This window comes from Diadema antillarum, unplaced genomic scaffold (genome assembly GCF_040938485.1).
Source record: "Diadema antillarum isolate AM-2024a unplaced genomic scaffold, OU_Dant_1.0 scf00000093, whole genome shotgun sequence".
Classification (NCBI taxonomy): Eukaryota; Metazoa; Echinodermata; class Echinoidea; order Diadematoida; family Diadematidae; genus Diadema; species Diadema antillarum.
Window position 1 is genome coordinate 2,246,087 of NW_027270982.1, and position 12,775 is coordinate 2,258,861.

A 12,775-nucleotide genomic window follows, 5' to 3' on the forward strand; every position below is an offset into this window, starting at 1 on the left:
CTATACCGAACACGGTTATAATGAAATTTCAGTTACAACGAAGTAAAGATTCAGGCTGCAAGATTATCCGCTCTATGTATTTTTTTTTTTTTGTTTGGTTACAATAAAATTTCGATATAACGAAAGGACACTGCCGGTCCCAAAGTCTCCGTTATAATGGGAGTCTACTGTAGTCTTCTTTTACAGCAATAGCAGCACCAGAATTTTTTGAACAGCTCATCCAGTTTTCCTCAAGCTTTATAGATGTGTTCTGAAAAATGTATATGATTTTTTTTTTAACCATATTTTATTTGATCTTTAAATTTCCAGAATGTGAGACTTTACCAAATTTTTAGTACCTGTACATTTGTTATGGAGATAATTGTACATTTATGTGCACATTCTTCTTAATAGTATGTATGGTATTTGGTTCGGTTACTTAACGACTAACATACAGTACAATGTAAGTACAACTGTATGAGAGCATAATCCTGCATTTGTGTATGTGTTTGCGCAAGAGTTTACAATGTAGATGCTGGACCAACGATGGTAATAATAGAACTCAACACTATCAGAGTCTTGTGCTCAAGATACAATACACCAACACAATATCTACAAGGATATGATGAGCTTGGCACATGGGCTCATGGATAGTGTTATGGTCATGCAGGCCAGTCCCCCTTGTGATGAGGTTCAATCAGCTTTGCATTTCTTTATTTGGAGGTTACAAGATTCAACCTGTTATTGCAGTTATTGTTTTAAAAGTACATGTACAATAAAATTGGCTTGTATGGAAAGAAATTATCTGTACTGTGGAAGTGTCCTTGTGGCAGCTAATAGTGTGTGCTATCAGTGTTTGTTTATGAGTATCAAATGTATGTAATAAGCATGGTTTTTGTGTGTGTCTGTGGGAGTTTGTGAAATTTTCCTAGGATTAATTCCTTGACCAACTGCATAATTTTGCATACAGTATTTTCCTTTTGCAGACATTAACTATAGAGAGATTCTAAAATGTGAATATTTGGCTGCTTATCACATCTTATGACTATAGTTGGTATGAATAAATGTATCATTTAATGCGCTGTATGATGACCCACTTTATGTACCATCATGAACCTTTCTCTTCTGTTGAATGTCTCTTTCAGTGGACTGTGTGATGAAACAGATCAATGTACCACATCATGTTTTTCTGGACTTTATTCACAGGTGCTTACCGGTATTTACATTTAAACATAACATACATATGTATTACACTTTACACATTTTGACCACTATTGTAATGGCACATAAAAACCTGTATCATTGACAGAATTTCAAAAACACTTATGTGCAAACATATTATGTACGTTTATGATCCTTGGAGTGTAATTCCATATTTTACACTGGGCTCTCTCATAATACTGAAATACAGACTCTAGTAACTGAATCTTTTTCGGCCCAAAGTTTCTTTTTCTTTTTTTAAAATATTTTATTTTATACGTGCATATAAAGTTGTACATGTGCATGTAATATTGTATTGTAAACCCGGATACGGCAGAAGTGAATTCGTGTTTTACAGTATGTGACAAGGGTCCAATGCATGGACTTGCATGTACTTACCCATTACCTACATTGTTTTCATGTATTATATTCATTTATTCATTCATTATATATCATGTTAGCACTGGACTCCCATAGAAGCCTGCCACACATTACATTGGTTACCTAAGCATTATCCATTGCTCCCTCACTGGGTAACCAAAGGTGCCTTTGAGTGCTCTCCTAAAGCAAACTGTAACATATCCTACCTGCACCAGAGGAGCTCTCAAACACTCCTTAAATGTACCGTACCAATGCAGTATCAAGCCAAAAGTGGACCACTTCCCGATGTGCTCCAAAAGGGTACCAAAAGTTCGAATGTGAGAATACTATAAAAGTGGAAATTTTCGCGGTGTTGAAATTTTCGCGCATTTCGCGCAACCAGAAACTAGCACGAAAATAAAGGCACATGGATATTTTGCTTGTTATATGCTCCTGTGCGTGATGTCTTGATTCCGCAGGATTAAAAACACGCAAAACTCTTCTTACCCGGCGAGGCGCGAAAAATTAGTTGCACGAAAATATCCACTTTTACATTAACATGCACATATGTCATGATGGAAAGAGTGCATTCTCTTTGTTTAGGACAGCAGTAAGTAGTCCAAGTGCACCAGGTGAATAACCCGCTTGCTACAAAATGCATGACCTCTTCTAAAAATAACTCATGACATAAGCTTTCTGAACGTAGAGTGCTTGAATGTTCCAAATCTGGCACAGTTCAGTATGGTACACTTCAGTTCAGTTCACTTAGGTTTGCTTTAGAGCGCTCGAACGCAACCCTATTATCTACACCTCTTTGGGCCCTAAAATGTTTACTTCATAGAACTACATGTAATGCATTATGCTGGAATCATAGTCCAGTTTCCTTTTTATTTGTGAGAATGCTGCGCTTCTCTTTCTCCAACAATTCATTTAACATAGTAATGTGGAACCTCATATAACGAGATCAGCTCTACGAAGATATCCGATATGTTGTACACTTTACTAGGTAATTTTGCAGGTCCAATTCCTTTTATACATAGTATTTGTTGTTTTTATCCTGCTATAACAAGATACCCGATGTAACAGACAAAATTGATTTTAGTGGTCCGAAGCAACTCGCTAAAACAAGGTTCCCATTTAAATGTCATCTAACAGCCTTCAACGCATAAACATTTGAACAAAGAGGTCTTCAACAAAGAACAAAAATGGAGAAATCTTTTCAATGCACTAAAGCACTTCCTTGGACATTGTACTACATGGAATTCAACATCACTTGAATAGAGACATTCATCTTAGATGGCAAAATAAATACATGTACGGTCAACATTGCTTATATCTCATGCAAATGGACTGGAGAAAATTCTTCAACTTAAAGTGAATTTTGACTTTACACAGCAGAATTCACACATGCTTATATCCACCAGGAGTAGAATTTTTTATGGATTTAACAATTTTTCCCCCCTTTTTTTAAATTACTTGGGTAAGGTCGTTGTAGACGACATGGACTAACATTCATTCCTACAGCTGGTTTTTCTTTACTGGCGACTTGCCATAACTAAACTGTATTCGAGAACTTGGTGAGGAATTGCACAAAGCAACAGAGGCATTTTCTACTTGTATGAAGTGAATACCATCAGTAACTTATACCAACTTAAAATGGGTCGTCACTTTTGCCAAATGATGAAGAAAGGATTTGGAGACCTTACACGAAAGAGTGTTCAATAGTCAAAATGAATATGGCAGCATTTGAAAATTCAGTACCAAATACCACTATGCGCTGTAAGCAACACTCTGCATGTAGACATAACAGTCTAATATTTCACCTTGTGAAGGTATCTTTTTTTTTTAAAGAAATAGTTAGAAAGCAATATTAACTGATAACAGATATCTGATGACAGTTTAAAGTATAAGGTCTTTGTTTTTGGATACAATTTTCTTGTACATGGTTTTAAAACAGACAAGATGGAACAGTCCCTAAGCAATACACTTAAAAATCAAGTGAGTTGGTAAAGCATGAAACTTGCCAAACTTTACTACACAATACAGGCGACTCCTGTTACAGCTAAGTCCTCAGAACCTGCAGTTTTCTTTCATTGTATGGAAATTTTGTGATAGCAGAACAATAAAGTATACAAAGATATCTACTAGTAGCCAATAATTTTTCAACCGTAATTTTTTACTTTGTCGCAATGAATTTCATTACATCTGTGTTTGAATAACAGGAGCATACTGTACACATACAATGCACACGTGGGAAATTAGCACTGGAAGAGAATTCAGGATAAGAGGACACTTGAAAGAAAAGTGATAGACGTTGGGATGATAATACAGCAGTGTTCAATGCAGCTGAATATCTATCATCAAGTCTTCGCATAGCTCAGCTTGAGAGTTTATGAGACGTGACTCTTTCTACACTCTCAACCAGTGAAATATTGTCCATGATAGCGCGGGGCCTCAGACATAGGAGGTCGCATGGGGGGTGGGGAGGCCCCATTTCGGGCCTGGGACCCCCTGCCTGAGGGGGCGGCATAGGGGGTACAGGGTTGCCCATGGGAGGAACCTGGGATGGTGGTGGAGGTGGAGGTATGCTGGTCTGAGGAGGTGGAGGCATAGTGGATGTGGGTGGAGGCGGACCTACCGGCCATGCTGGTCTAGGGATGGGAACACCAGGAGTCTGGAAGGCTGTGTTAGGAGCTGGCATGGGATTAGTAGCAGGAAAAGGAGGTTGCTGTGATGTATCATAGATTGGTGCAGTCATCGGGGGTGGGATGATGGGTGGCTGGCTGTACACAGATACCTGGGGTGGTGGAGGGTGCATGGTGTGCTGCACTTGGTGTGTGCTAATGGGCACCACTGGAACTGTGTAGGAGCCAGATGCTGGTGGCTGGTGAGTTATTGGGGGCACGATGGCTACAGACACACTGGGCCGATGCTGGGTGTACTGAACATGCTGTGGAGGAGGTGGTGGGGAGGGGCCTGATGCTGCTGGACTGGGACCATTGGAGGAGGCTGGGATGGATACGTCGGAGCACCCTGCACATGGGACTGGCTGGGCTGCTGGAAGTCCTTGTTGCTATCATGCAAAGGCACTGTGATAAGATTGGACTTCCTGACAGGGACATTAACCCGGTATCCCTCAGGGTTGCTTTGGGTGCTGGTTCCCTCCGATGAGTGTGACTCGTACTGCATCTGCTCAGGCATCATGTGGGGAGGCTGTGTGGGCACCTGGGCTGTGTACCCTTCCTGGTGCGTCGGAACATAAGACTGGTGAGTCCTCGAGTCTGCTTGAGACTCCCCACGGAGGTCTGATCGTGGGCGGATCTCGGGTCGGTCATCCTGGCCATCACGTTGTGGCCTTGGTCCTTGCTGCTCGACACGGCAGAGGCTTGAGTGGCAGGCTTGAAGTGCCTGTGCTTGATGTGAGCCTGAAGGTCGCGATGAGAGAGGTATGTCCTGCGGCACCCTGCATGGCTGTGCTTAGGAGCACCGTGGGAGCACAGATAGATCGTTCCAAAGGCAGAATGCTCTATGCGCACTACAGGGTCATCACATCTGTTAAAACAAACCAGGCACAATGTGGTATTCAAATCTGCACATAACAATAAAAAAAGCAATTTGTGTTTGACTTATTATGTTGTTGTTGTTTTAAAGAAAGAAAGAAGACAGAGAGAGAAAAATTGGGGCCCTATACAAATAATTTGCCCCAAATTATAAAATGTAGATTATGTGGTTGATGATATGATCTCTTGCCACATGATAAGTATTACTTATGGATAACTTGCACATCCCATAACTACAGAATGAAAAAAAGTGCAATGACCCCTGTATATTGCAGTCACTTACAAAAATGTAACTTGACTGACATTCTTATTAAAGAACGTAGTTGGTTCATGCTCACCTTAGACATGTTTTGTCTGTTGCCTTTGCACAGTCAAAACAGAAGACGTGCTTGCAGGGAATCTGGAGACAAAGAACATTAAAAAAAATGCACTTTTCGGTGTTTTTCAAGCATTTTTTTTTTACAATGAAGTACTCTTTTTATTATGTAACATTTTGAAAAGGTCATCTTGTCTGTCATGAAAAAAAAAGAAGAATATTAAAGGACAAGTTCACCTTCATAAACATAAGGATTGAGAGAATGTAACAATATTAGTAGAATACATCATTGAAAGTTTGAGGAAAATCAGACAATCCGTTCAAAATCTATGAATTTTTGAAGTTTTTGTGCAGTAACCGCTGGATGAGAAGACTACTGCAGTGTATGAATAACTTAGATGTCACATGCGTACAACAGTATAAGGAAAATATAAGGAGAATTTCACAAAATTCCATCTTTTGAAAAAAGTACACATTCCCCTGACTCGTTACCGACAAATGTTATGGATAATATTATTCCCCCTGCCTTTAGAAAGAGGCAAGTCAAGAGCTCTCTTATTATGCGAAAAAAGTGAAAATATGTTGAATTTTCTTTTACATTTTCTTTATACTGTTGTACGCATATGACTCACAAGCTGTAGTAGTCTCCTCATCCAGCGGTTCCAACACAAAAATTTTAAAAATTCATAACTTTTGCATCGATTGTCCAATTTTCCTCACTTTCACTGATGTGTTCTACTAATATTGTTGCATTCTCTCAATCCTTATGTTTATGAAGGTGAACTTGTCCTTTAAGTCAATGATCATTTTCACATAAGGTATATCTACATGAGTGTGCAGTACCTGACAAAAACAAAAACATTCCAAATATCATCAGAAGAATTCCTGAAGGAGATAATAAAAATTATTGAGATCCTTTTTGATTTGGAATATAATACACCAGGAGATGCAACAGCAGTTTAAATACTGTATACAACACATATTTAGCGAGTATAATTTTTTGTAAATCTGGACTTTCCAACAATTTTGCGAGCGGTTAAATGCACGATTGTGGAGCACAGTACCGAACAAAGAAATGTATGCCTGCACTTCAAATTCATATCAGGATCAGAGTTAATATTTTTGTGTGATTTTAAATTCATGAATAGCACCCGACTTGCGAAATTCGCAAAATTAAAAACCTTGCCCAATATTCAGTGTATACAGTATTCAGATGTGCACAAAGGCATCAGATCAACCTACAAGTCTAAATTCTGTGCAAAAATAGAATATGATATCTGTGATACATATCACAGCTAGACAATCCACGTCTTCATCGGCACATTCCAGATCTGCTTTAACAGATGAGGTTATTTTTCTTTACATGAATACAGATTTGCAGCATTTTTTTGAAGAAGAAAAGATACAATTGTACTTACCATTCTACCATATGACCAGATAGGGAAGTTGCATTTTTCACAGTTGTGGATCATAGTGTCAGGTTCTTTCCTTCCGACGATACAGATCTGAAGAAAGATGAAAAAAAAAACCAACAGAATGAACATGTCTTCTTTCGAATTCTCTGAATGACATTATCATCTTATGATACAATTCAAATGATCATACATAAATATGTGTGCAGCATGCTTTTCAAGTCATTTTTTCCAAAACACTATACATACGTGTGTATATATTAAACGACAAACAAGTACAGAATATAAAAAAATGAAACAGTAGCATTTGAAGGCTTTTTTTTCTAAATTTATTTTTGAATGCACTATACAGTACAGTAAAAAGAGAACAAATGAGGTCACTGCTGCAGATTCATGAAAAGAAACATTTTGCCTTTCATAGCCTCTCTATCTGTGCAATGTATAAAATAATATGTAGTAAATGTAACATCCCATATTTTGTTTAGTGCCATCATTACATGACTACATTGTGTTGTACCATATTTTTCTTTCTTTATACATTATACATGTACATGTACATAGTGGACACCTTTGATACAATCTGCTCAATATGCTTCAACAAAAAAACAAGTCATCTTCATGAAATACAAAATGACAACTATTCTAGTGACTAATTAACACTATTTCACAATAACATGTAATAGTATATGAAACAGCTTTACAACAATTCAAAACCTCATGTTAGAGGGATGGCATTAGTATTGGTGGAGATGAGGATTGGGCTTTTAATTTTTTGTGAGATACATGTACCAAGAAAACACTTATGAAATGGTATAGAGCTTACCATTCTAACAGGAATTCAAAATATTTGATGTAAATCGGTTTTGGAATGGGCAAGACATCCAAAAACAAGGTAAATCAAAGTGATCGTAATTAAAGGTGGGTCCCACCTTTTATTAGGATCGCTCTGTTTTGGATCTCGGCCATTTCAAAACAAATTTTCATCAAATAAGAGTTGGAATTTCCTTGGAATTACACGCTCTTTCACATTTCATAAGAGGTTTCTCATTATCTCACCAAAAAATGTTAGAAACCTGAAGTTAGGTCTCAACCAAAACTATATGATCCTTTAACCATACAAATGTATTTTCTATATTAAAACAGGTCTCCTCACTTTATGGTCCCAGTTGAGTTGCTCGTTCCTATGTGTTGCAAACTTTGAGGGATCCATGGTGGTCTCTGCTGATCACAAGTCCTTTCTCTACAAAGTACATGTAAGTCTCTATTCTGACACTCTTGCAGTATAAGTCTTCTGGAAGAGTTGGTTGCTGATCTGAAAAAGAAATATATGTGTACATGATAATCAATACAAGAATATATTATACAAAAGAAAGATATCTTTACATATTATACAATTTATAAAGCCCTAAAAGACAAAATATTTCGAAAGCACTTCACAGTTAACAAAAGAGAAACAATATAAATTGAGTCAGTTATGAGTACAAATAATACACAATTACACAACCATTGGTTGTTATGAAAAAAGAATGGGTTTTGAGTTTCTTTTTGAAGACGTCAATGGAGGTAGTGGACTGAAAATGAGTAGGGAGGCTGTTCCATAGGTGGGGGGCACAAATGGAAAAAGTGTGATCACTATAACAGTTGTGGATGTGAAGGCCAAGTTCAAGCTGAGCTGAAGATAAAGACAAGTGTAACCAAAGAAGTGTTTCTTTCATAAACATTGTTTACGTTTGTAAGCCCAGTTCATGGATTACGCAAATTGTTATCACACAAATGCATGTGACATTTCATGTATTTACTACCATGCAGACAGAGCCAGAGGTCCAATTTTGTATTTATATGCCTTTTATATGTTCACAAGCAACAGAGAACCACTGGCATTTGTTGCTCAGAGATTGTTTATTTCCACTGAATTATTTAAAACAATGGCCTTTATCTTAACTACAGATTTGAGTGCCAGAGTCATGGAATTGGTATGGTAGTAAACATGCTTTTGATTGAAGTACAGAAGTGCTACTGTATTTAAATTAATGTCACTGTGAAACAATTGTTGTAATTTCTGTGCCATAAGAGACAATCTACAACTTTGTGGAACAGTTTTTACCAAATTTTTACATGACAATGCAGTTTTTGTTGAGGTATCAATCATAAAGGACAGCATGAAGATGTATCATATAATAAATAGATGTAGCCCAGGGCTTTTTAAAATCATATTGATCATTGCCATCTTTGAAGTGTGAAAGGCATGTTGTGCAGCTACACAGAGAGTCGAGAGTGAAGAAAATAGTGATGCATGGAGGATGCCAGGAAAAGGTTCTTCTCAGTGCCCTAAACCCAGTAGTGCAGTGCAGGTTCTGCCATCCATGCCCTACAGCTTACATGCCACACATTAGTCATTTACTGACTCTGACTGTAAAACTATAGAGTAAAGTTATCTTAGCTCTAGCCCGACCAGAAGTCGTGCTTTGCACAGCATCTCCATGCGCCAGCACGGCGACACTTGTGTACAGCGACAGGGCTGTGTATACTACATAACTAAGTACCTTACTTAGGCAGCTCTTCTACCCTAACGCTAAGTTAATCATACTTTAAAAAAAACAGCGCCAAGGTTTGATCTCCCATGCTCTGGTCGTCGGGATCCATATGTTCTGCGGAGACTGGGCCTGGCTTCACGGATCCCCTCCTTTACAGAGGAGAGCCGATAAAGTCAAAAAATGATAAAGACTCTTTCGGATAGACAGATTTTTCTGTCTATAAATTTAAAGGTTTTACAGACTGTATGATGTAGAACTCTAGCTAGCTAGCCGGCAGTCGAATTCTGGATGCCGTTATCATGGTTATGGTCAAATTATGTGCGGCTTGCTTTGTTAGAACATTTACTAAATTGGTACCTGTAAGTACTAATTTACTAGTAGTAGGGTCTAGTAGTACTGGAACTACTCAGAAGTGAATGCACTCTCCTGTCTCTGCCACTCTGAATTTACAGTACACTTCACTGTAAGAGTGTAATCACTTAATATTCAATTGAATTACTTCCCCTTCATTCGTTCAAAGACAAAAAGATTATAGGTTATGCATTTATGACATAAGGAAAATGTCTGTTTTGAATGGCCATTCAGTATTCTATTTCTAATTCATTATGAGCCATAGTAAATTTAATAGGTCTACTAAGTTTAACGTCTCGACTTAACGTTAGACTAAACTAGATAGATCTAACCGTTACGCGCTACGATCTACACTAACTGGGCATTCAAAACTAAATTTATTTCTACGAAGTGCTCGAAGGGCAGGAGCTAATTTTTCAACCGTGCATAGCCGGCATATCCCATGGATCCCAGCAGGCTGTCTTCAAAGCAGTGAAGTCTCCAAATGTAGACGCGAGACAGAACTCCAGAGCAGAGTGAGGCTGATTTATTTCTCCACGATCCACCACAGGATCCCCACTAACTGCGACAGCCGCCACACGCAGTGTGTGCGTGTGGCGGCTGCGCCGTGCTCCCATAAAAGATCTTCATGTTGAACAAACGGGTGCCTTTGCGGCGCTATATTTCCTTAATTTTTCAACAGAAACTACTAGGAATACTTACATGGGTCGATGAAACCTAAATGACTATCATCGGCGACTGTTTGATGCATTTCATTGCTTGTGATGCACAAAATGATGTCTTATAAGCAGCTCACCGATGTTCACAGAATTCACAATCACTTGCACAAGCGCACAGAACTAACATAAGCGAAACTGCGGGGAAGCCGCCAGGACCGCGCCTCGCGGCGCGGTCTCCGGGGCTAGATCCCCACGAGCCACACTTCGTACAATATGTGGGCCTACATGAAAACGAAGGAATGGGACTGTGGTGCTCGGTCTACACTCCGTTCGCGTTAAGTGGAAAACACGGGATGAAATTATGGAAAACCTGATGCTACTATAAATTCTTCTACACTCACCCTGACTAGTTCAAACTAGCACTTTGTTATGCTACCCAAGTTGTGACGAAATGTATTACCAGACGAAGATTCGAGCACGAATAGACGGTAATCTCCGTCAATGTGAGGTTCTCCCACGCGATCGCGTGCTCGGATCGCGATATGTAACGAGAAATAACCGAAATAACCTCCATCCGGATCCGCGATACAACAGCTTGGTTATCCACGGGACAACACGTCGACCTCTCGCTCTTTCTTACTTTCTGAGGTTTGCCAAGGAAGTACGAGAGAACCCCTCCGTTTGCCAGCAGCAAAAATAAATAATAAAGTAAATAAATGACTGACTGACTGACTGACTGACTGACTGACTGACTGACTGACTGACTGACTGACTGACTGACTGAATGAATGGATCAATATTGTATTTCTAATTGGTATATGTTGTATTCTTTATTTGGTATATATTTGTTTCTGTTTACCATTTTCTTCTTTGTGGAAATGTTTGAATAAGTATATGCATGTAAATATCTTTTCATTTCTGAAGCGCCATGAGCACTGAAAAGTGGACCTGTGCGCTATACAAGTAGCCACTATTATTATTATTATTATTATTATCATTATTACTATTATTATTATTATTATTATTATTATTAATGAATGAATGAATGATAGATAAACACACAAATAATAACAAAAATAGTAATTTAATGAAAATACCCGAATGAATAAAAGAAATAAAACGAAAAAATAAGTCACAGAACCACCTCCCCGTTTACCAGCAGCCCCCAAATAATAATAATAATGAAATAAAAGAAATAGAAAATAAAAGAATTAAAAGAAATGAAATGCGCCCCTTCAGAAGCGGATCTAGAGGGGGGGGGGTTGGGGGGTTGCAACCCCCCCCCCCCCAAAAAAAAAAAAAAAAAAAAAAAAAAAAACCCGGGGACCATTTTTTTTTTAAACTTGTAATTTTTTTTTTTTTTTCTATTTGAGATTTGCCAGTGAGAATCAGTGACAAGCTGTTCATAATAAAAGTATAAGGCTGACAGTGCTTATTCCAAGGTCCCCAATTCTTTGTATCTGTGTTGTCAACTGGCCTTACATTGCAGGAAAATGCAACTAAATTTTACAAATTTTCATGGGGGGGGGGTTAATTTGGCAATGACCTCTATACCAAAAATAGTGGTGTTTTAGATGCAAGAAAACGCCATTTTCACACACAGATTTTCAAAAATTCTCCCTACTGTGGGAGGGGGACACCCCCCTCCCACACCCTCCCCCCCCCCTTTATAAAATCTAGACCCGCCCCTGCCCTTTTAATTTTTGTTAAAGAAACCAAGAAATCATCTTTGTGAGGTGATTACAAGCGGTACCAGGGAATCACGCTGAAGCCTTTTTTCTTTTGCTTGTCACTCAACTTGTCAGTTGATTATACCCTGAAGTGGCACCAGATTTTTTTTGCGCCCCCAATGTGGAACATACTTGAACTAAAAGGTCCTTTTTTAACATTCTGAATCCTCCCATAAAAATCCTAGTTGGAGGGGCTGAAACCGTGCAAGGAGTCCGTTCAAAAGTCAGGCTTATTTTGCTGATGACTGTATTTTAGGCCTATATTATAAAGGACGGGAGGGATGCTTAAATTTTTACAGGATGAAATTGGACAAGCTAACCACAATGAAGAAAGATTGTCTTTGTTAATATTTTTTTTTTTCAAATGAAATAATCACAGAAGGAAACCCATTTAAACCAAGTATAGGCCTATACATACAGGCTGGCCGTCGCGACGTCGCTATATGGAAGAGGTGGAACACCACCCCTAATTATGCATTTGGGTGTGGAACTTTAGGGCCTACATAATAAGGGACCTAGTTGGTCAACTAACACATGCATATCGATCAAATCTCATCAAAGGCTATCAGAATGTTTACAAGAGAAACTTAATTGCAACACTCTCACCAAAGACATCGCATACAGCATCTTAGGGCCAAGATTATAGAGTATTGTTGCAGCTATGGGATATCATT

General features: G+C 38.5%; 1 protein-coding gene and 1 pseudogene across 3 annotated transcripts in view; both read right to left on the bottom strand.

Moving 5' to 3' along the window:
- LOC139718390 (SCO-spondin-like) overlaps positions 1-12,775 on the bottom strand; it is a 362,530-nt gene that overhangs the window by 284,326 nt on the left and 65,429 nt on the right. The window lies entirely within an intron of this gene.
- LOC139718373 (uncharacterized) lies at positions 3,957-10,896 on the bottom strand (annotated as a pseudogene).